The 20,007-nt window shown below is 49.3% G+C and overlaps 34 non-coding genes across 34 annotated transcripts; 7 read left to right on the forward strand and 27 right to left on the reverse strand.

The window, feature by feature from the left end:
- The first annotated feature begins 213 nt into the window (after positions 1-213).
- trnag-ucc (transfer RNA glycine (anticodon UCC)) lies at positions 214-285 on the forward strand. Its single transcript has one exon. It is a non-coding gene; the product is annotated as a tRNA-Gly (tRNA).
- Positions 286-2,476: 2,191 nt separating this feature from the next.
- Positions 2,477-2,548, reverse strand: trnad-guc (transfer RNA aspartic acid (anticodon GUC)). Its single transcript has one exon. It is a non-coding gene; the product is annotated as a tRNA-Asp (tRNA).
- Positions 2,549-3,283: 735 nt separating this feature from the next.
- trnag-ucc (transfer RNA glycine (anticodon UCC)) lies at positions 3,284-3,355 on the forward strand. Its single transcript has one exon. It is a non-coding gene; the product is annotated as a tRNA-Gly (tRNA).
- Positions 3,356-3,444: 89 nt separating this feature from the next.
- On the reverse strand, positions 3,445-3,516 carry trnad-guc (transfer RNA aspartic acid (anticodon GUC)). Its single transcript has one exon. It is a non-coding gene; the product is annotated as a tRNA-Asp (tRNA).
- A 209-nt stretch (positions 3,517-3,725) lies between these two features.
- trnav-cac (transfer RNA valine (anticodon CAC)) lies at positions 3,726-3,798 on the reverse strand. The gene has a single exon. It is a non-coding gene; the product is annotated as a tRNA-Val (tRNA).
- A 453-nt stretch (positions 3,799-4,251) lies between these two features.
- trnag-ucc (transfer RNA glycine (anticodon UCC)) lies at positions 4,252-4,323 on the forward strand. The gene has a single exon. It is a non-coding gene; the product is annotated as a tRNA-Gly (tRNA).
- A 2,191-nt stretch (positions 4,324-6,514) lies between these two features.
- trnad-guc (transfer RNA aspartic acid (anticodon GUC)) lies at positions 6,515-6,586 on the reverse strand. Its single transcript has one exon. It is a non-coding gene; the product is annotated as a tRNA-Asp (tRNA).
- Positions 6,587-7,321: 735 nt separating this feature from the next.
- On the forward strand, positions 7,322-7,393 carry trnag-ucc (transfer RNA glycine (anticodon UCC)). Its single transcript has one exon. It is a non-coding gene; the product is annotated as a tRNA-Gly (tRNA).
- Positions 7,394-7,482: 89 nt separating this feature from the next.
- Positions 7,483-7,554, reverse strand: trnad-guc (transfer RNA aspartic acid (anticodon GUC)). Its single transcript has one exon. It is a non-coding gene; the product is annotated as a tRNA-Asp (tRNA).
- Positions 7,555-7,763: 209 nt separating this feature from the next.
- Positions 7,764-7,836, reverse strand: trnav-cac (transfer RNA valine (anticodon CAC)). Its single transcript has one exon. It is a non-coding gene; the product is annotated as a tRNA-Val (tRNA).
- Positions 7,837-8,731: 895 nt separating this feature from the next.
- On the reverse strand, positions 8,732-8,804 carry trnav-cac (transfer RNA valine (anticodon CAC)). Its single transcript has one exon. It is a non-coding gene; the product is annotated as a tRNA-Val (tRNA).
- A 614-nt stretch (positions 8,805-9,418) lies between these two features.
- Positions 9,419-9,490, reverse strand: trnad-guc (transfer RNA aspartic acid (anticodon GUC)). The gene has a single exon. It is a non-coding gene; the product is annotated as a tRNA-Asp (tRNA).
- Positions 9,491-9,699: 209 nt separating this feature from the next.
- Positions 9,700-9,772, reverse strand: trnav-cac (transfer RNA valine (anticodon CAC)). The gene has a single exon. It is a non-coding gene; the product is annotated as a tRNA-Val (tRNA).
- Positions 9,773-10,386: 614 nt separating this feature from the next.
- On the reverse strand, positions 10,387-10,458 carry trnad-guc (transfer RNA aspartic acid (anticodon GUC)). The gene has a single exon. It is a non-coding gene; the product is annotated as a tRNA-Asp (tRNA).
- Positions 10,459-10,667: 209 nt separating this feature from the next.
- trnav-cac (transfer RNA valine (anticodon CAC)) lies at positions 10,668-10,740 on the reverse strand. The gene has a single exon. It is a non-coding gene; the product is annotated as a tRNA-Val (tRNA).
- A 614-nt stretch (positions 10,741-11,354) lies between these two features.
- trnad-guc (transfer RNA aspartic acid (anticodon GUC)) lies at positions 11,355-11,426 on the reverse strand. Its single transcript has one exon. It is a non-coding gene; the product is annotated as a tRNA-Asp (tRNA).
- A 209-nt stretch (positions 11,427-11,635) lies between these two features.
- trnav-cac (transfer RNA valine (anticodon CAC)) lies at positions 11,636-11,708 on the reverse strand. Its single transcript has one exon. It is a non-coding gene; the product is annotated as a tRNA-Val (tRNA).
- A 614-nt stretch (positions 11,709-12,322) lies between these two features.
- On the reverse strand, positions 12,323-12,394 carry trnad-guc (transfer RNA aspartic acid (anticodon GUC)). Its single transcript has one exon. It is a non-coding gene; the product is annotated as a tRNA-Asp (tRNA).
- Positions 12,395-12,603: 209 nt separating this feature from the next.
- trnav-cac (transfer RNA valine (anticodon CAC)) lies at positions 12,604-12,676 on the reverse strand. The gene has a single exon. It is a non-coding gene; the product is annotated as a tRNA-Val (tRNA).
- Positions 12,677-13,290: 614 nt separating this feature from the next.
- Positions 13,291-13,362, reverse strand: trnad-guc (transfer RNA aspartic acid (anticodon GUC)). Its single transcript has one exon. It is a non-coding gene; the product is annotated as a tRNA-Asp (tRNA).
- A 209-nt stretch (positions 13,363-13,571) lies between these two features.
- On the reverse strand, positions 13,572-13,644 carry trnav-cac (transfer RNA valine (anticodon CAC)). Its single transcript has one exon. It is a non-coding gene; the product is annotated as a tRNA-Val (tRNA).
- Positions 13,645-14,258: 614 nt separating this feature from the next.
- trnad-guc (transfer RNA aspartic acid (anticodon GUC)) lies at positions 14,259-14,330 on the reverse strand. The gene has a single exon. It is a non-coding gene; the product is annotated as a tRNA-Asp (tRNA).
- Positions 14,331-14,539: 209 nt separating this feature from the next.
- On the reverse strand, positions 14,540-14,612 carry trnav-cac (transfer RNA valine (anticodon CAC)). Its single transcript has one exon. It is a non-coding gene; the product is annotated as a tRNA-Val (tRNA).
- A 614-nt stretch (positions 14,613-15,226) lies between these two features.
- Positions 15,227-15,298, reverse strand: trnad-guc (transfer RNA aspartic acid (anticodon GUC)). The gene has a single exon. It is a non-coding gene; the product is annotated as a tRNA-Asp (tRNA).
- Positions 15,299-15,507: 209 nt separating this feature from the next.
- Positions 15,508-15,580, reverse strand: trnav-cac (transfer RNA valine (anticodon CAC)). Its single transcript has one exon. It is a non-coding gene; the product is annotated as a tRNA-Val (tRNA).
- A 614-nt stretch (positions 15,581-16,194) lies between these two features.
- Positions 16,195-16,266, reverse strand: trnad-guc (transfer RNA aspartic acid (anticodon GUC)). Its single transcript has one exon. It is a non-coding gene; the product is annotated as a tRNA-Asp (tRNA).
- A 210-nt stretch (positions 16,267-16,476) lies between these two features.
- Positions 16,477-16,549, reverse strand: trnav-cac (transfer RNA valine (anticodon CAC)). Its single transcript has one exon. It is a non-coding gene; the product is annotated as a tRNA-Val (tRNA).
- Positions 16,550-17,163: 614 nt separating this feature from the next.
- Positions 17,164-17,235, reverse strand: trnad-guc (transfer RNA aspartic acid (anticodon GUC)). Its single transcript has one exon. It is a non-coding gene; the product is annotated as a tRNA-Asp (tRNA).
- Positions 17,236-17,444: 209 nt separating this feature from the next.
- trnav-cac (transfer RNA valine (anticodon CAC)) lies at positions 17,445-17,517 on the reverse strand. The gene has a single exon. It is a non-coding gene; the product is annotated as a tRNA-Val (tRNA).
- Positions 17,518-17,970: 453 nt separating this feature from the next.
- Positions 17,971-18,042, forward strand: trnag-ucc (transfer RNA glycine (anticodon UCC)). The gene has a single exon. It is a non-coding gene; the product is annotated as a tRNA-Gly (tRNA).
- Positions 18,043-18,131: 89 nt separating this feature from the next.
- On the reverse strand, positions 18,132-18,203 carry trnad-guc (transfer RNA aspartic acid (anticodon GUC)). The gene has a single exon. It is a non-coding gene; the product is annotated as a tRNA-Asp (tRNA).
- A 736-nt stretch (positions 18,204-18,939) lies between these two features.
- Positions 18,940-19,011, forward strand: trnag-ucc (transfer RNA glycine (anticodon UCC)). Its single transcript has one exon. It is a non-coding gene; the product is annotated as a tRNA-Gly (tRNA).
- An 89-nt stretch (positions 19,012-19,100) lies between these two features.
- On the reverse strand, positions 19,101-19,172 carry trnad-guc (transfer RNA aspartic acid (anticodon GUC)). The gene has a single exon. It is a non-coding gene; the product is annotated as a tRNA-Asp (tRNA).
- A 735-nt stretch (positions 19,173-19,907) lies between these two features.
- trnag-ucc (transfer RNA glycine (anticodon UCC)) lies at positions 19,908-19,979 on the forward strand. The gene has a single exon. It is a non-coding gene; the product is annotated as a tRNA-Gly (tRNA).
- Positions 19,980-20,007: the final 28 nt, after the last annotated feature.

Raw genomic sequence — 20,007 nt, forward strand, 5'->3', positions numbered from 1 at the left:
AGGCAAACGTGATAACCACTACACTACAGAAACCAGCCGCTGGCCAAACAGACAGTCTGCCGTTCGGGTCATGGTGGACAGTGACATGGCACTTCGACATTACGGAGAACCCAAACAGCCTGGAGGGGCAGCCACGGCTTAACGCGGATCATAATAGGACTTCAAGCAATGACGTTCGTGCAAACGGCCTAGGTCCAGCTTCCGCCCGCTGTGGCGTTGGTGGTATAGTGGTGAGCATAGCTGCCTTCCAAGCAGTTGACCCGGGTTCGATTCCCGGCCAACGCATTCACTTTGACCCTTTGAGGTCGGCTATGCCGCCGGCGGGATAAAATTGAAATTCCACATAAACACGTATATAACTCTGCGAGATTTTATCCTAAAAAAAAATACAACATACCTCGGAAACCTTGAAGGGTCTACTTTCCAACTATATATAGGATGAAACGATATATATATTTATATTCTTGTGAGAGAAGCGTAAACAACAACCGGCACATTTTTGAGGCACAAGCTTTTTTGTTCCGCCCATAGACGCGTTCTGCCATTCATATGTTGACACTATGGTAATTCGGCAGCTACTAGTGGAGGATCATTGGCTGATAATTTGCATGAAAACGCCCAAACACAGAGCCACATGTCGCGGAATTGTTTACGTGGAGCTTCGTCATGTCGCACTCACGGGAGCTGGAGCCACTGCGGAGGAGAGCTTTGTTCTGGAAAATGAAGAGAATTTCAGCTCATCTGACGAAAGCGGGGAGGACAGTGACGAAGAAAGATTTATTTTGAGATGCGGATTGATCCGAAGGAGGGTTTTTGTGATAGGTAAGTGAAATATTTCCTTTCAAATGAAACAAACCCACGCTTCGCGCTCACTGTGTACACTCCGCGAATTCCGGATAAATTAAAATAAAGAATAAATTAAATAAGTATTACTTTGTATATGAAAGCATAAATGAATGTAAAAAAAAACCTGCTGTTGTGTAAACGGGACATTCAAGTGTAGCCTGTTGCTAATCTGAGTGTGCATGCTGAGAGTGCTAACACTACCATGCGAGGCTCCAGTACCATAAGTGTGGCTTATGGCTGTATATGTTTAGCCTAGTGTGTTAATGTCATGTGTAAATGGCCTGTGTGAATGTAATAGTGTCATCCTATGTAGCTTGTTATGCTATGTACTGCTATACATAGGTCATATGTAAGTACTGTATTTGAAATACAAGAAATTATTAGTTGTAGTGACTGTTGGCATGTATAGCTAATCTTTGTAACTGCTCAGAAGACAGTTGCTCACATTTCTTATTATTTTTCTTTCAGAAATGTGGAAAATACTCCACCTCCAAGCAAAGACGACGGCGTCAACCAAGTCTGCAACCACCAACGTGTAAACACATGGTCCTTCCACATCTGCTCTGTAAGTTTAGCATTTTGCAGTACACAACTCAGCACAAAACTTTGAAGTGGTACAGAAAACTGTTTCTTCACTTCTTGGACATTGCTGCTACCAATGCCTACATTCTCCACAACAACTTATGCAACAGGACAGCCTGACCCACAAGGCATTCATGGAAGAGCTTGTTGAACAGCTGTGTGCTATGCAAAAACCCCATGGAAGTGTGAACAGTGTGATGTCTACCTTTGCATGCAGCCAGACAGAAACTGTTTTAGAGACTGGCATCTTTTGTTGAACTGACTCATACATATATACACACACAAGGATATACAGTATGACTATCTTTAGTATATTATCACTATGTTTACATGTGAACACATTTTCCATTTATTTTAATTCATGCCAGTTATTTATTTTTTTGTTTTTATTGCTTGTTTAGTTCTCTTTTTTTGAAATAAACTGTGATAAACTCTGCCTCTGGTCTCTTCTCTTTTGACAGCTGTGGCAGTGACAGCTAATGGGCCATTCATTAGGCAGTGGGGTGGGGACCTCGCACCTCGGTTTTCGCACCTATCTTCATACATATGCAACGTAGGAGCCAGTGACTGAGAAAAACAGAGTGTCACCTCACATTTGTTATGTCCTAAGTATAAAATTACATACAATTTATGAAAAGTAGAATCAGCAGTGTGTTGCCAAGACCCGTGTTCACAAAGTTTTGACCTCAAAGGTCCCGGTGAGGAATGTTTAGAATGTGTTTTTTCACAGTATATCAGCACTTCTGAAAATAGGTTTTTGGAAAGTCTAAGTTTAGAGTAAATTTAATCAAAATGTAGATGTATGACACTCTTACTGATTCAACACTGTTGTTGCAGAGATAGTTCTGAAAAATGCATGTGTAACACTTTGAAATGATTTTTTCTCAGATGCGTACAATTTGTAAAACAATCAAGGCATGTCAGACTACACCAGGGTGTCTGAAAACCCCTCAGACTCCAGGGGGTTAAAACACGTTTCTCCAACAGCTGCCACGGTTTGCGAAGGGAATTGTTTTGCAAATCTACATAGCGCAAGAAAATCACCTTTCTCCCCGTCGGGGAATCGAACCCCGGTCTTCCGCGTGACAGGCGGAGATACTGTCCACTATACTAACGAGGACGACTGCGCAGGGCCAGTGGGGCTGTGGGAGAACCACCACTACGAAAGCATGGACGACACTTTGAACGAATTCCTTTAGGCTGCACTTAGTCCTGTTTTTTTTCTTTTGATATCAGCTAAAACTGGCCAAATCCTAAGACCTTGAAAATAAAAGCCACAGAGGTCAAGACGAGGATTAAACGGCTAGCAAAGAGAAGAGACGCGCCTTGTGTTTCTGCCCGGCATCGATCCGGGGACCTTTCGCGTGTGAGGCAAACGTGATAACCACTACACTACAGAAACCAGCCGCTGAGCAAACAGACAGTCTCCCGTTCGGCTCATGGTGGACAGTCACATGGCACTTCGACATTCCGGAGAACCCAAACAGACTGGAGGGGCAGCCGCATTGCTTTTATTTGGAAAATAAAAGCCACACAAGTCAAGACGAGGATTAAACAGGTAGCAAAGAGAAGAGACGCTAATCCTGGCTTTAGTAAGCCTTGCGTTTCCGCCCGGCATCGATCCGGGGACCTTTCGCGTGTTAGGCAAACGTGATAACCACTACACTACAGAAACCAGCCGCTGGCCAAACAGACAGTCTGCCGTTCGGGTCATGGTGGACAGTGACATGGCACTTCGACATTACGGAGAACCCAAACAGCCTGGAGGGGCAGCCACGGCTTAACGCGGATCATAATAGGACTTCAAGCAATGACGTTCGTGCAAACGGCCTAGGTCCAGCTTCCGCCCGCTGTGGCGTTGGTGGTATAGTGGTGAGCATAGCTGCCTTCCAAGCAGTTGACCCGGGTTCGATTCCCGGCCAACGCATTCACTTTAAAACACGTTTCTCCAACAGCTGCCACGGTTTGCGAAGCGAATTGTTTTGCAAATCTACATAGCGCAAGAAAATCACCTTTCTCCCCGTCGGGGAATCGAACCCCGGTCTTCCGCGTGACAGGCGGAGATACTGTCCACTATACTAACGAGGACGACTGCGCAGGGCCAGTGGGGCTGTGGGAGAACCACCACTACGAAAGCATGGACGACACTTTGAACTAATTCCTTTAGGCTGCACTTAGTCCTGTTTTTTTTCTTTTGATATCAGCTAAAATTGGCCAAATCCTAAGACCTTGAAAATAAAAGCCACAGAGGTCAAGACGAGGATTAAACGGCTAGCAAAGAGAAGAGACGCGCCTTGTGTTTCTGCCCGGCATCGATCCGGGGACCTTTCGCGTGTGAGGCGAACGTGATAACCACTACACTACAGAAACCAGCCGCTGAGCAAACAGACAGTCTCCCGTTCGGCTCATGGTGGACAGTCACATGGCACTTCGACATTCCGGAGAACCCAAACAGACTGGAGGGGCAGCCGCATTGCTTTTATTTGGAAAATAAAAGCCACACAAGTCAAGACGAGGATTAAACAGGTAGCAAAGAGAAGAGACGCTAATCCTGGCTTTAGTAAGCCTTGCGTTTCCGCCCGGCATCGATCCGGGGACCTTTCGCGTGTTAGGCAAACGTGATAACCACTACACTACAGAAACCAGCCGCTGGCCAAACAGACAGTCTGCCGTTCGGGTCATGGTGGACAGTGACATGGCACTTCGACATTACGGAGAACCCAAACAGCCTGGAGGGGCAGCCACGGCTTAACGCGGATCATAATAGGACTTCAAGCAATGACGTTCGTGCAAACGGCCTAGGTCCAGCTTCCGCCCGCTGTGGCGTTGGTGGTATAGTGGTGAGCATAGCTGCCTTCCAAGCAGTTGACCCGGGTTCGATTCCCGGCCAACGCATTCACTTTGACCCTTTGAGGTCGGCTATGCCGCCGGCGGGATAAAATTGAAATTCCACATAAACACGTATATAACTCTGCGAGATTTTATCCTAAAAAAAAATACAACATACCTCGGAAACCTTGAAGGGTCTACTTTCCAACTATATATAGGATGAAACGATATATATATTTATATTCTTGTGAGAGAAGCGTAAACAACAACCGGCACATTTTTGAGGCACAAGCTTTTTTGTTCCGCCCATAGACGCGTTCTGCCATTCATATGTTGACACTATGGTAATTCGGCAGCTACTAGTGGAGGATCATTGGCTGATAATTTGCATGAAAACGCCCAAACACAGAGCCACATGTCGCGGAATTGTTTACGTGGAGCTTCGTCATGTCGCACTCACGGGAGCTGGAGCCACTGCGGAGGAGAGCTTTGTTCTGGAAAATGAAGAGAATTTCAGCTCATCTGACGAAAGCGGGGAGGACAGTGACGAAGAAAGATTTATTTTGAGATGCGGATTGATCCGAAGGAGGGTTTTTGTGATAGGTAAGTGAAATATTTCCTTTCAAATGAAACAAACCCACGCTTCGCGCTCACTGTGTACACTCCGCGAATTCCGGATAAATTAAAATAAAGAATAAATTAAATAAGTATTACTTTGTATATGAAAGCATAAATGAATGTAAAAAAAAACCTGCTGTTGTGTAAACGGGACATTCAAGTGTAGCCTGTTGCTAATCTGAGTGTGCATGCTGAGAGTGCTAACACTACCATGCGAGGCTCCAGTACCATAAGTGTGGCTTATGGCTGTATATGTTTAGCCTAGTGTGTTAATGTCATGTGTAAATGGCCTGTGTGAATGTAATAGTGTCATCCTATGTAGCTTGTTATGCTATGTACTGCTATACATAGGTCATATGTAAGTACTGTATTTGAAATACAAGAAATTATTAGTTGTAGTGACTGTTGGCATGTATAGCTAATCTTTGTAACTGCTCAGAAGACAGTTGCTCACATTTCTTATTATTTTTCTTTCAGAAATGTGGAAAATACTCCACCTCCAAGCAAAGACGACGGCGTCAACCAAGTCTGCAACCACCAACGTGTAAACACATGGTCCTTCCACATCTGCTCTGTAAGTTTAGCATTTTGCAGTACACAACTCAGCACAAAACTTTGAAGTGGTACAGAAAACTGTTTCTTCACTTCTTGGACATTGCTGCTACCAATGCCTACATTCTCCACAACAACTTATGCAACAGGACAGCCTGACCCACAAGGCATTCATGGAAGAGCTTGTTGAACAGCTGTGTGCTATGCAAAAACCCCATGGAAGTGTGAACAGTGTGATGTCTACCTTTGCATGCAGCCAGACAGAAACTGTTTTAGAGACTGGCATCTTTTGTTGAACTGACTCATACATATATACACACACAAGGATATACAGTATGACTATCTTTAGTATATTATCACTATGTTTACATGTGAACACATTTTCCATTTATTTTAATTCATGCCAGTTATTTATTTTTTTGTTTTTATTGCTTGTTTAGTTCTCTTTTTTTGAAATAAACTGTGATAAACTCTGCCTCTGGTCTCTTCTCTTTTGACAGCTGTGGCAGTGACAGCTAATGGGCCATTCATTAGGCAGTGGGGTGGGGACCTCGCACCTCGGTTTTCGCACCTATCTTCATACATATGCAACGTAGGAGCCAGTGACTGAGAAAAACAGAGTGTCACCTCACATTTGTTATGTCCTAAGTATAAAATTACATACAATTTATGAAAAGTAGAATCAGCAGTGTGTTGCCAAGACCCGTGTTCACAAAGTTTTGACCTCAAAGGTCCCGGTGAGGAATGTTTAGAATGTGTTTTTTCACAGTATATCAGCACTTCTGAAAATAGGTTTTTGGAAAGTCTAAGTTTAGAGTAAATTTAATCAAAATGTAGATGTATGACACTCTTACTGATTCAACACTGTTGTTGCAGAGATAGTTCTGAAAAATGCATGTGTAACACTTTGAAATGATTTTTTCTCAGATGCGTACAATTTGTAAAACAATCAAGGCATGTCAGACTACACCAGGGTGTCTGAAAACCCCTCAGACTCCAGGGGGTTAAAACACGTTTCTCCAACAGCTGCCACGGTTTGCGAAGGGAATTGTTTTGCAAATCTACATAGCGCAAGAAAATCACCTTTCTCCCCGTCGGGGAATCGAACCCCGGTCTTCCGCGTGACAGGCGGAGATACTGTCCACTATACTAACGAGGACGACTGCGCAGGGCCAGTGGGGCTGTGGGAGAACCACCACTACGAAAGCATGGACGACACTTTGAACGAATTCCTTTAGGCTGCACTTAGTCCTGTTTTTTTTCTTTTGATATCAGCTAAAACTGGCCAAATCCTAAGACCTTGAAAATAAAAGCCACAGAGGTCAAGACGAGGATTAAACGGCTAGCAAAGAGAAGAGACGCGCCTTGTGTTTCTGCCCGGCATCGATCCGGGGACCTTTCGCGTGTGAGGCAAACGTGATAACCACTACACTACAGAAACCAGCCGCTGAGCAAACAGACAGTCTCCCGTTCGGCTCATGGTGGACAGTCACATGGCACTTCGACATTCCGGAGAACCCAAACAGACTGGAGGGGCAGCCGCATTGCTTTTATTTGGAAAATAAAAGCCACACAAGTCAAGACGAGGATTAAACAGGTAGCAAAGAGAAGAGACGCTAATCCTGGCTTTAGTAAGCCTTGCGTTTCCGCCCGGCATCGATCCGGGGACCTTTCGCGTGTTAGGCAAACGTGATAACCACTACACTACAGAAACCAGCCGCTGGCCAAACAGACAGTCTGCCGTTCGGGTCATGGTGGACAGTGACATGGCACTTCGACATTACGGAGAACCCAAACAGCCTGGAGGGGCAGCCACGGCTTAACGCGGATCATAATAGGACTTCAAGCAATGACGTTCGTGCAAACGGCCTAGGTCCAGCTTCCGCCCGCTGTGGCGTTGGTGGTATAGTGGTGAGCATAGCTGCCTTCCAAGCAGTTGACCCGGGTTCGATTCCCGGCCAACGCATTCACTTTAAAACACGTTTCTCCAACAGCTGCCACGGTTTGCGAAGCGAATTGTTTTGCAAATCTACATAGCGCAAGAAAATCACCTTTCTCCCCGTCGGGGAATCGAACCCCGGTCTTCCGCGTGACAGGCGGAGATACTGTCCACTATACTAACGAGGACGACTGCGCAGGGCCAGTGGGGCTGTGGGAGAACCACCACTACGAAAGCATGGACGACACTTTGAACTAATTCCTTTAGGCTGCACTTAGTCCTGTTTTTTTTCTTTTGATATCAGCTAAAATTGGCCAAATCCTAAGACCTTGAAAATAAAAGCCACAGAGGTCAAGACGAGGATTAAACGGCTAGCAAAGAGAAGAGACGCGCCTTGTGTTTCTGCCCGGCATCGATCCGGGGACCTTTCGCGTGTGAGGCGAACGTGATAACCACTACACTACAGAAACCAGCCGCTGAGCAAACAGACAGTCTCCCGTTCGGCTCATGGTGGACAGTCACATGGCACTTCGACATTCCGGAGAACCCAAACAGACTGGAGGGGCAGCCGCATTGCTTTTATTTGGAAAATAAAAGCCACACAAGTCAAGACGAGGATTAAACAGGTAGCAAAGAGAAGAGACGCTAATCCTGGCTTTAGTAAGCCTTGCGTTTCCGCCCGGCATCGATCCGGGGACCTTTCGCGTGTTAGGCAAACGTGATAACCACTACACTACAGAAACCAGCCGCTGGCCAAACAGACAGTCTGCCGTTCGGGTCATGGTGGACAGTGACATGGCACTTCGACATTACGGAGAACCCAAACAGCCTGGAGGGGCAGCCACGGCTTAACGCGGATCATAATAGGACTTCAAGCAATGACGTTCGTGCAAACGGCCTAGGTCCAGCTTCCGCCCGCTGTGGCGTTGGTGGTATAGTGGTGAGCATAGCTGCCTTCCAAGCAGTTGACCCGGGTTCGATTCCCGTCCAACGCATTCACTTTAAAACACGTTTCTCCAACAGCTGCCACGGTTTGCGAAGCGAATTGTTTTGCAAATCTACATAGCGCAAGAAAATCACCTTTCTCCCCGTCGGGGAATCGAACCCCGGTCTTCCGCATGACAGGCGGAGATACTGTCCACTATACTAACGAGGACGACTGCGCAGGGCCAGTGGGGCTGTGGGAGAACCACCACTACGAAAGCATGGACGACACTTTGAACGAATTCCTTTAGGCTGCACTTAGTCCTGTTTTTTTTCTTTTGATATCAGCTAAAATTGGCCAAATCCTAAGACCTTGAAAATAAAAGCCACAGAGGTCAAGACGAGGATTAAACGGCTAGCAAAGAGAAGAGACGCGCCTTGTGTTTCTGCCCGGCATCGATCCGGGGACCTTTCGCGTGTGAGGCGAACGTGATAACCACTACACTACAGAAACCAGCCGCTGAGCAAACAGACAGTCTCCCGTTCGGCTCATGGTGGACAGTCACATGGCACTTCGACATTCCGGAGAACCCAAACAGACTGGAGGGGCAGCCGCATTGCTTTTATTTGGAAAATAAAAGCCACACAAGTCAAGACGAGGATTAAACAGGTAGCAAAGAGAAGAGACGCTAATCCTGGCTTTAGTAAGCCTTGCGTTTCCGCCCGGCATCGATCCGGGGACCTTTCGCGTGTTAGGCAAACGTGATAACCACTACACTACAGAAACCAGCCGCTGGCCAAACAGACAGTCTGCCGTTCGGGTCATGGTGGACAGTGACATGGCACTTCGACATTACGGAGAACCCAAACAGCCTGGAGGGGCAGCCACGGCTTAACGCGGATCATAATAGGACTTCAAGCAATGACGTTCGTGCAAACGGCCTAGGTCCAGCTTCCGCCCGCTGTGGCGTTGGTGGTATAGTGGTGAGCATAGCTGCCTTCCAAGCAGTTGACCCGGGTTCGATTCCCGTCCAACGCATTCACTTTAAAACACGTTTCTCCAACAGCTGCCGCGGTTTGCGAAGCGAATTGTTTTGCAAATCTACATAGCGCAAGAAAATCACCTTTCTCCCCGTCGGGGAATCGAACCCCGGTCTTCCGCGTGACAGGCGGAGATACTGTCCACTATACTAACGAGGACGACTGCGCAGGGCCAGTGGGGCTGTGGGAGAACCACCACTACGAAAGCATGGACGACACTTTGAACGAATTCCTTTAGGCTGCACTTAGTCCTGTTTTTTTTCTTTTGATATCAGCTAAAATTGGCCAAATCCTAAGACCTTGAAAATAAAAGCCACAGAGGTCAAGACGAGGATTAAACGGCTAGCAAAGAGAAGAGACGCGCCTTGTGTTTCTGCCCGGCATCGATCCGGGGACCTTTCGCGTGTGAGGCGAACGTGATAACCACTACACTACAGAAACCAGCCGCTGAGCAAGCAGACAGTCTCCCGTTCGGCTCATGGTGGACAGTCACATGGCACTTCGACATTCCGGAGAACCCAAACAGACTGGAGGGGCAGCCGCATTGCTTTTATTTGGAAAATAAAAGCCACACAAGTCAAGACGAGGATTAAACAGGTAGCAAAGAGAAGAGACGCTAATCCTGGCTTTAGTAAGCCTTGCGTTTCCGCCCGGCATCGATCCGGGGACCTTTCGCGTGTTAGGCAAACGTGATAACCACTACACTACAGAAACCAGCCGCTGGCCAAACAGACAGTCTGCCGTTCGGGTCATGGTGGACAGTGACATGGCACTTCGACATTACGGAGAACCCAAACAGCCTGGAGGGGCAGCCACGGCTTAACGCGGATCATAATAGGACTTCAAGCAATGACGTTCGTGCAAACGGCCTAGGTCCAGCTTCCGCCCGCTGTGGCGTTGGTGGTATAGTGGTGAGCATAGCTGCCTTCCAAGCAGTTGACCCGGGTTCGATTCCCGTCCAACGCATTCACTTTAAAACACGTTTCTCCAACAGCTGCCACGGTTTGCGAAGCGAATTGTTTTGCAAATCTACATAGCGCAAGAAAATCACCTTTCTCCCCGTCGGGGAATCGAACCCCGGTCTTCCGCGTGACAGGCGGAGATACTGTCCACTATACTAACGAGGACGACTGCGCAGGGCCAGTGGGGCTGTGGGAGAACCACCACTACGAAAGCATGGACGACACTTTGAACGAATTCCTTTAGGCTGCACTTAGTCCTGTTTTTTTTCTTTTGATATCAGCTAAAATTGGCCAAATCCTAAGACCTTGAAAATAAAAGCCACAGAGGTCAAGACGAGGATTAAACGGCTAGCAAAGAGAAGAGACGCGCCTTGTGTTTCTGCCCGGCATCGATCCGGGGACCTTTCGCGTGTGAGGCGAACGTGATAACCACTACACTACAGAAACCAGCCGCTGAGCAAGCAGACAGTCTCCCGTTCGGCTCATGGTGGACAGTCACATGGCACTTCGACATTCCGGAGAACCCAAACAGACTGGAGGGGCAGCCGCATTGCTTTTATTTGGAAAATAAAAGCCACACAAGTCAAGACGAGGATTAAACAGGTAGCAAAGAGAAGAGACGCTAATCCTGGCTTTAGTAAGCCTTGCGTTTCCGCCCGGCATCGATCCGGGGACCTTTCGCGTGTTAGGCAAACGTGATAACCACTACACTACAGAAACCAGCCGCTGGCCAAACAGACAGTCTGCCGTTCGGGTCATGGTGGACAGTGACATGGCACTTCGACATTACGGAGAACCCAAACAGCCTGGAGGGGCAGCCACGGCTTAACGCGGATCATAATAGGACTTCAAGCAATGACGTTCGTGCAAACGGCCTAGGTCCAGCTTCCGCCCGCTGTGGCGTTGGTGGTATAGTGGTGAGCATAGCTGCCTTCCAAGCAGTTGACCCGGGTTCGATTCCCGTCCAACGCATTCACTTTAAAACACGTTTCTCCAACAGCTGCCACGGTTTGCGAAGCGAATTGTTTTGCAAATCTACATAGCGCAAGAAAATCACCTTTCTCCCCGTCGGGGAATCGAACCCCGGTCTTCCGCGTGACAGGCGGAGATACTGTCCACTATACTAACGAGGACGACTGCGCAGGGCCAGTGGGGCTGTGGGAGAACCACCACTACGAAAGCATGGACGACACTTTGAACGAATTCCTTTAGGCTGCACTTAGTCCTGTTTTTTTTCTTTTGATATCAGCTAAAATTGGCCAAATCCTAAGACCTTGAAAATAAAAGCCACAGAGGTCAAGACGAGGATTAAACGGCTAGCAAAGAGAAGAGACGCGCCTTGTGTTTCTGCCCGGCATCGATCCGGGGACCTTTCGCGTGTGAGGCGAACGTGATAACCACTACACTACAGAAACCAGCCGCTGAGCAAACAGACAGTCTCCCGTTCGGCTCATGGTGGACAGTCACATGGCACTTCGACATTCCGGAGAACCCAAACAGACTGGAGGGGCAGCCGCATTGCTTTTATTTGGAAAATAAAAGCCACACAAGTCAAGACGAGGATTAAACAGGTAGCAAAGAGAAGAGACGCTAATCCTGGCTTTAGTAAGCCTTGCGTTTCCGCCCGGCATCGATCCGGGGACCTTTCGCGTGTTAGGCAAACGTGATAACCACTACACTACAGAAACCAGCCGCTGGCCAAACAGACAGTCTGCCGTTCGGGTCATGGTGGACAGTGACATGGCACTTCGACATTACGGAGAACCCAAACAGCCTGGAGGGGCAGCCACGGCTTAACGCGGATCATAATAGGACTTCAAGCAATGACGTTCGTGCAAACGGCCTAGGTCCAGCTTCCGCCCGCTGTGGCGTTGGTGGTATAGTGGTGAGCATAGCTGCCTTCCAAGCAGTTGACCCGGGTTCGATTCCCGTCCAACGCATTCACTTTAAAACACGTTTCTCCAACAGCTGCCACGGTTTGCGAAGCGAATTGTTTTGCAAATCTACATAGCGCAAGAAAATCACCTTTCTCCCCGTCGGGGAATCGAACCCCGGTCTTCCGCGTGACAGGCGGAGATACTGTCCACTATACTAACGAGGACGACTGCGCAGGGCCAGTGGGGCTGTGGGAGAACCACCACTACGAAAGCATGGACGACACTTTGAACGAATTCCTTTAGGCTGCACTTAGTCCTGTTTTTTTTCTTTTGATATCAGCTAAAATTGGCCAAATCCTAAGACCTTGAAAATAAAAGCCACAGAGGTCAAGACGAGGATTAAACGGCTAGCAAAGAGAAGAGACGCGCCTTGTGTTTCTGCCCGGCATCGATCCGGGGACCTTTCGCGTGTGAGGCGAACGTGATAACCACTACACTACAGAAACCAGCCGCTGAGCAAGCAGACAGTCTCCCGTTCGGCTCATGGTGGACAGTCACATGGCACTTCGACATTCCGGAGAACCCAAACAGACTGGAGGGGCAGCCGCATTGCTTTTATTTGGAAAATAAAAGCCACACAAGTCAAGACGAGGATTAAACAGGTAGCAAAGAGAAGAGACGCTAATCCTGGCTTTAGTAAGCCTTGCGTTTCCGCCCGGCATCGATCCGGGGACCTTTCGCGTGTTAGGCAAACGTGATAACCACTACACTACAGAAACCAGCCGCTGGCCAAACAGACAGTCTGCTGTTCGGGTCATGGTGGACAGTGACATGGCACTTCGACATTACGGAGAACCCAAACAGCCTGGAGGGGCAGCCACGGCTTAACGCGGATCATAATAGGACTTCAAGCAATGACGTTCGTGCAAACGGCCTAGGTCCAGCTTCCGCCCGCTGTGGCGTTGGTGGTATAGTGGTGAGCATAGCTGCCTTCCAAGCAGTTGACCCGGGTTCGATTCCCGTCCAACGCATTCACTTTAAAACACGTTTCTCCAACAGCTGCCACGGTTTGCGAAGCGAATTGTTTTGCAAATCTACATAGCGCAAGAAAATCACCTTTCTCCCCGTCGGGGAATCGAACCCCGGTCTTCCGCGTGACAGGCGGAGATACTGTCCACTATACTAACGAGGACGACTGCGCAGGGCCAGTGGGGCTGTGGGAGAACCACCACTACGAAAGCATGGACGACACTTTGAACGAATTCCTTTAGGCTGCACTTAGTCCTGTTTTTTTTCTTTTGATATCAGCTAAAATTGGCCAAATCCTAAGACCTTGAAAATAAAAGCCACAGAGGTCAAGACGAGGATTAAACGGCTAGCAAAGAGAAGAGACGCGCCTTGTGTTTCTGCCCGGCATCGATCCGGGGACCTTTCGCGTGTGAGGCGAACGTGATAACCACTACACTACAGAAACCAGCCGCTGAGCAAGCAGACAGTCTCCCGTTCGGCTCATGGTGGACAGTCACATGGCACTTCGACATTCCGGAGAACCCAAACAGACTGGAGGGGCAGCCGCATTGCTTTTATTTGGAAAATAAAAGCCACACAAGTCAAGACGAGGATTAAACAGGTAGCAAAGAGAAGAGACGCTAATCCTGGCTTTAGTAAGCCTTGCGTTTCCGCCCGGCATCGATCCGGGGACCTTTCGCGTGTTAGGCAAACGTGATAACCACTACACTACAGAAACCAGCCGCTGGCCAAACAGACAGTCTGCCGTTCGGGTCATGGTGGACAGTGACATGGCACTTCGACATTACGGAGAACCCAAACAGCCTGGAGGGGCAGCCACGGCTTAACGCGGATCATAATAGGACTTCAAGCAATGACGTTCGTGCAAACGGCCTAGGTCCAGCTTCCGCCCGCTGTGGCGTTGGTGGTATAGTGGTGAGCATAGCTGCCTTCCAAGCAGTTGACCCGGGTTCGATTCCCGTCCAACGCATTCACTTTAAAACACGTTTCTCCAACAGCTGCCACGGTTTGCGAAGCGAATTGTTTTGCAAATCTACATAGCGCAAGAAAATCACCTTTCTCCCCGTCGGGGAATCGAACCCCGGTCTTCCGCGTGACAGGCGGAGATACTGTCCACTATACTAACGAGGACGACTGCGCAGGGCCAGTGGGGCTGTGGGAGAACCACCACTACGAAAGCATGGACGACACTTTGAACGAATTCCTTTAGGCTGCACTTAGTCCTGTTTTTTTTCTTTTGATATCAGCTAAAATTGGCCAAATCCTAAGACCTTGAAAATAAAAGCCACAGAGGTCAAGACGAGGATTAAACGGCTAGCAAAGAGAAGAGACGCGCCTTGTGTTTCTGCCCGGCATCGATCCGGGGACCTTTCGCGTGTGAGGCGAACGTGATAACCACTACACTACAGAAACCAGCCGCTGAGCAAGCAGACAGTCTCCCGTTCGGCTCATGGTGGACAGTCACATGGCACTTCGACATTCCGGAGAACCCAAACAGACTGGAGGGGCAGCCGCATTGCTTTTATTTGGAAAATAAAAGCCACACAAGTCAAGACGAGGATTAAACAGGTAGCAAAGAGAAGAGACGCCAATCCTGGCTTTAGTAAGCCTTGCGTTTCCGCCCGGCATCGATCCGGGGACCTTTCGCGTGTTAGGCAAACGTGATAACCACTACACTACAGAAACCAGCCGCTGGCCAAACAGACAGTCTGCCGTTCGGGTCATGGTGGACAGTGACATGGCACTTCGACATTACGGAGAACCCAAACAGCCTGGAGGGGCAGCCACGGCTTAACGCGGATCATAATAGGACTTCAAGCAATGACGTTCGTGCAAACGGCCTAGGTCCAGCTTCCGCCCGCTGTGGCGTTGGTGGTATAGTGGTGAGCATAGCTGCCTTCCAAGCAGTTGACCCGGGTTCGATTCCCGTCCAACGCATTCACTTTAAAACACGTTTCTCCAACAGCTGCCACGGTTTGCGAAGCGAATTGTTTTGCAAATCTACATAGCGCAAGAAAATCACCTTTCTCCCCGTCGGGGAATCGAACCCCGGTCTTCCGCGTGACAGGCGGAGATACTGTCCACTATACTAACGAGGACGACTGCGCAGGGCCAGTGGGGCTGTGGGAGAACCACCACTACGAAAGCATGGACGACACTTTGAACGAATTCCTTTAGGCTGCACTTAGTCCTGTTTTTTTTCTTTTGATATCAGCTAAAATTGGCCAAATCCTAAGACCTTGAAAATAAAAGCCACAGAGGTCAAGACGAGGATTAAACGGCTAGCAAAGAGAAGAGACGCGCCTTGTGTTTCTGCCCGGCATCGATCCGGGGACCTTTCGCGTGTGAGGCGAACGTGATAACCACTACACTACAGAAACCAGCCGCTGAGCAAGCAGACAGTCTCCCGTTCGGCTCATGGTGGACAGTCACATGGCACTTCGACATTCCGGAGAACCCAAACAGACTGGAGGGGCAGCCGCATTGCTTTTATTTGGAAAATAAAAGCCACACAAGTCAAGACGAGGATTAAACAGGTAGCAAAGAGAAGAGACGCTAATCCTGGCTTTAGTAAGCCTTGCGTTTCCGCCCGGCATCGATCCGGGGACCTTTCGCGTGTTAGGCAAACGTGATAACCACTACACTACAGAAACCAGCCGCTGGCCAAACAGACAGTCTGCCGTTCGGGTCATGGTGGACAGTGACATGGCACTTCGACATTACGGAGAACCCAAACAGCCTGGAGGGGCAGCCACGGCTTAACGCGGATCATAATAGGACTTCAAGCAATGACGTTCGTGCAAACGGCCTAGGTCCAGCTTCCGCCCGCTGTGGCGTTGGTGGTATAGTGGTGAGCATAGCTGCCTTCCAAGCAGTTGACCCGGGTTCGATTCCCGTCCAACGCATTCACTTTAAAACACGTTTCTCCAACAGCTGCCACGGTTTGCGAAGCGAATTGTTTTGCAAATCTACATAGCGCAAGAAAATCACCTTTCTCCCCGTCGGGGAATCGAACCCCGGTCTTCCGCGTGACAGGCGGAGATACTGTCCACTATACTAACGAGGACGACTGCGCAGGGCCAGTGGGGCTGTGGGAGAACCACCACTACGAAAGCATGGACGACACTTTGAACGAATTCCTTTAGGCTGCACTTAGTCCTGTTTTTTTTTCTTTTGATATCAGCTAAAATTGGCCAAATCCTAAGACCTTGAAAATAAAAGCCACAGAGGTCAAGACGAGGATTAAACGGCTAGCAAAGAGAAGAGACGCGCCTTGTGTTTCTGCCCGGCATCGATCCGGGGACCTTTCGCGTGTGAGGCGAACGTGATAACCACTACACTACAGAAACCAGCCGCTGAGCAAGCAGACAGTCTCCCGTTCGGCTCATGGTGGACAGTCACATGGCACTTCGACATTCCGGAGAACCCAAACAGACTGGAGGGGCAGCCGCATTGCTTTTATTTGGAAAATAAAAGCCACACAAGTCAAGACGAGGATTAAACAGGTAGCAAAGAGAAGAGACGCTAATCCTGGCTTTAGTAAGCCTTGCGTTTCCGCCCGGCATCGATCCGGGGACCTTTCGCGTGTTAGGCAAACGTGATAACCACTACACTACAGAAACCAGCCGCTGGCCAAACAGACAGTCTGCCGTTCGGGTCATGGTGGACAGTGACATGGCACTTCGACATTACGGAGAACCCAAACAGCCTGGAGGGGCAGCCACGGCTTAACGCGGATCATAATAGGACTTCAAGCAATGACGTTCGTGCAAACGGCCTAGGTCCAGCTTCCGCCCGCTGTGGCGTTGGTGGTATAGTGGTGAGCATAGCTGCCTTCCAAGCAGTTGACCCGGGTTCGATTCCCGTCCAACGCATTCACTTTAAAACACGTTTCTCCAACAGCTGCCACGGTTTGCGAAGCGAATTGTTTTGCAAATCTACATAGCGCAAGAAAATCACCTTTCTCCCCGTCGGGGAATCGAACCCCGGTCTTCCGCGTGACAGGCGGAGATACTGTCCACTATACTAACGAGGACGACTGCGCAGGGCCAGTGGGGCTGTGGGAGAACCACCACTACGAAAGCATGGACGACACTTTGAACGAATTCCTTTAGGCTGCACTTAGTCCTGTTTTTTTTCTTTTGATATCAGCTAAAATTGGCCAAATCCTAAGACCTTGAAAATAAAAGCCACAGAGGTCAAGACGAGGATTAAACGGCTAGCAAAGAGAAGAGACGCGCCTTGTGTTTCTGCCCGGCATCGATCCGGGGACCTTTCGCGTGTGAGGCGAACGTGATAACCACTACACTACAGAAACCAGTCGCTGAGCAAGCAGACAGTCTCCCGTTCGGCTCATGGTGGACAGTCACATGGCACTTCGACATTCCGGAGAACCCAAACAGACTGGAGGGGCAGCCGCATTGCTTTTATTTGGAAAATAAAAGCCACACAAGTCAAGACGAGGATTAAACAGGTAGCAAAGAGAAGAGACGCTAATCCTGGCTTTAGTAAGCCTTGCGTTTCCGCCCGTCATCGATCCGGGGACCTTTCGCGTGTTAGGCAAACGTGATAACCACTACACTACAGAAACCAGCCGCTGGCCAAACAGACAGTCTGCCGTTCGGGTCATGGTGGACAGTGACATGGCACTTCGACATTACGGAGAACCCAAACAGCCTGGAGGGGCAGCCACGGCTTAACGCGGATCATAATAGGACTTCAAGCAATGACGTTCGTGCAAACGGCCTAGGTCCAGCTTCCGCCCGCTGTGGCGTTGGTGGTATAGTGGTGAGCATAGCTGCCTTCCAAGCAGTTGACCCGGGTTCGATTCCCGGCCAACGCATTCACTTTAAAACACGTTTCTCCAACAGCTGCCACGGTTTGCGAAGCGAATTGTTTTGCAAATCTACATAGCGCAAGAAAATCACCTTTCTCCCCGTCGGGGAATCGAACCCCGGTCTTCCGCGTGACAGGCGGAGATACTGTCCACTATACTAACGAGGACGACTGCGCAGGGCCAGTGGGGCTGTGGGAGAACCACCACTACGAAAGCATGGACGACACTTTGAACGAATTCCTTTAGGCTGCACTTAGTCCTGTTGTTTTTTCTTTTGATATCAGCTAAAATTGGCCAAATCCTAAGACCTTGAAAATAAAAGCAACAGAGGTCAAGACGAGGATTAAACGGTTAGCGAAGAGAAGAGACGCGCCTTGTGTTTCTGCCCGGCATCGATCCGGGGACCTTTCACGTGTGAGGCGAACGTGATAACCACTACACTACAGAAACCAGCCGCTGAGCAAACAGACAGTCTCCCGTTCGGCTCATGGTGGACAGTCACATGGCACTTCGACATTCCGGAGAACCCAAACAGACTGGAGGGGCAGCCGCATTGCTTTTATTTGGAAAATAAAAGCCACACAAGTCAAGACGAGGATTAAACAGGTAGCAAAGAGAAGAGACGCTAATCCTGGCTTTAGTAAGCCTTGCGTTTCCGCCCGGCATCGATCCGGGGACCTTTCGCGTGTTAGGCAAACGTGATAACCACTACACTACAGAAACCAGCCGCTGGCCAAACAGACAGTCTGCCGTTCGGGTCATGGTGGACAGTGACATGGCACTTCGACATTACGGAGAACCCAAACAGCCTGGAGGGGCAGCCACGGCTTAACGCGGATCATAATAGGACTTCAAGCAATGACGTTCGTGCAAACGGCCTAGGTCCAGCTTCCGCCCGCTGTGGCGTTGGTGGTATAGTGGTGAGCATAGCTGCCTTCCAAGCAGTTGACCCGGGTTCGATTCCCGGCCAACGCATTCACTTTAAAACACGTTTCTCCAACAGCTGCCACGGTTTGCGAAGCGAATTGTTTTGCAAATCTACATAGCGCAAGAAAATCACCTTTCTCCCCGTCGGGGAATCGAACCCCGGTCTTCCGCGTGACAGGCGGAGATACTGTCCACTATACTAACGAGGACGACTGCGCAGGGCCAGTGGGGCTGTGGGAGAACCACCACTACGAAAGCATGGACGACACTTTGAACGAATTCCTTTAGGCTGCACTTAGTCCTGTTTTTTTTCTTTTGATATCAGCTAAAATTGGCCAAATCCTAAGACCTTGAAAATAAAAGCAACAGAGGTCAAGACGAGGATTAAACGGTTAGCGAAGAGAAGAGACGCGCCTTGTGTTTCTGCCCGGCATCGATCCGGGGACCTTTCACGTGTGAGGCGAACGTGATAACCACTACACTACAGAAACCAGCCGCTGAGCAAACAGACAGTCTCCCGTTCGGCTCATGGTGGACAGTCACATGGCACTTCGACATTCCGGAGAACCCAAACAGACTGGAGGGGCAGCCGCATTGCTTTTATTTGGAAAATAAAAGCCACACAAGTCAAGACGAGGATTAAACAGGTAGCAAAGAGAAGAGACGCTAATCCTGGCTTTAGTAAGCCTTGCGTTTCCGCCCGGCATCGATCCGGGGACCTTTCGCGTGTTAGGCAAACGTGATAACCACTACACTACAGAAACCAGCCGCTGGCCAAACAGACAGTCTGCCGTTCGGGTCATGGTGGACAGTGACATGGCACTTCGACATTACGGAGAACCCAAACAGCCTGGAGGGGCAGCCACGGCTTAACGCGGATCATAATAGGACTTCAAGCAATGACGTTCGTGCAAACGGCCTAGGTCCAGCTTCCGCCCGCTGTGGCGTTGGTGGTATAGTGGTGAGCATAGCTGCCTTCCAAGCAGTTGACCCGGGTTCGATTCCCGGCCAACGCATTCACTTTAAAACACGTTTCTCCAACAG

This window comes from Hoplias malabaricus, chromosome 15 (genome assembly GCF_029633855.1).
Source record: "Hoplias malabaricus isolate fHopMal1 chromosome 15, fHopMal1.hap1, whole genome shotgun sequence".
NCBI lineage: Eukaryota > Metazoa > Chordata > Actinopteri > Characiformes > Erythrinidae > Hoplias > Hoplias malabaricus.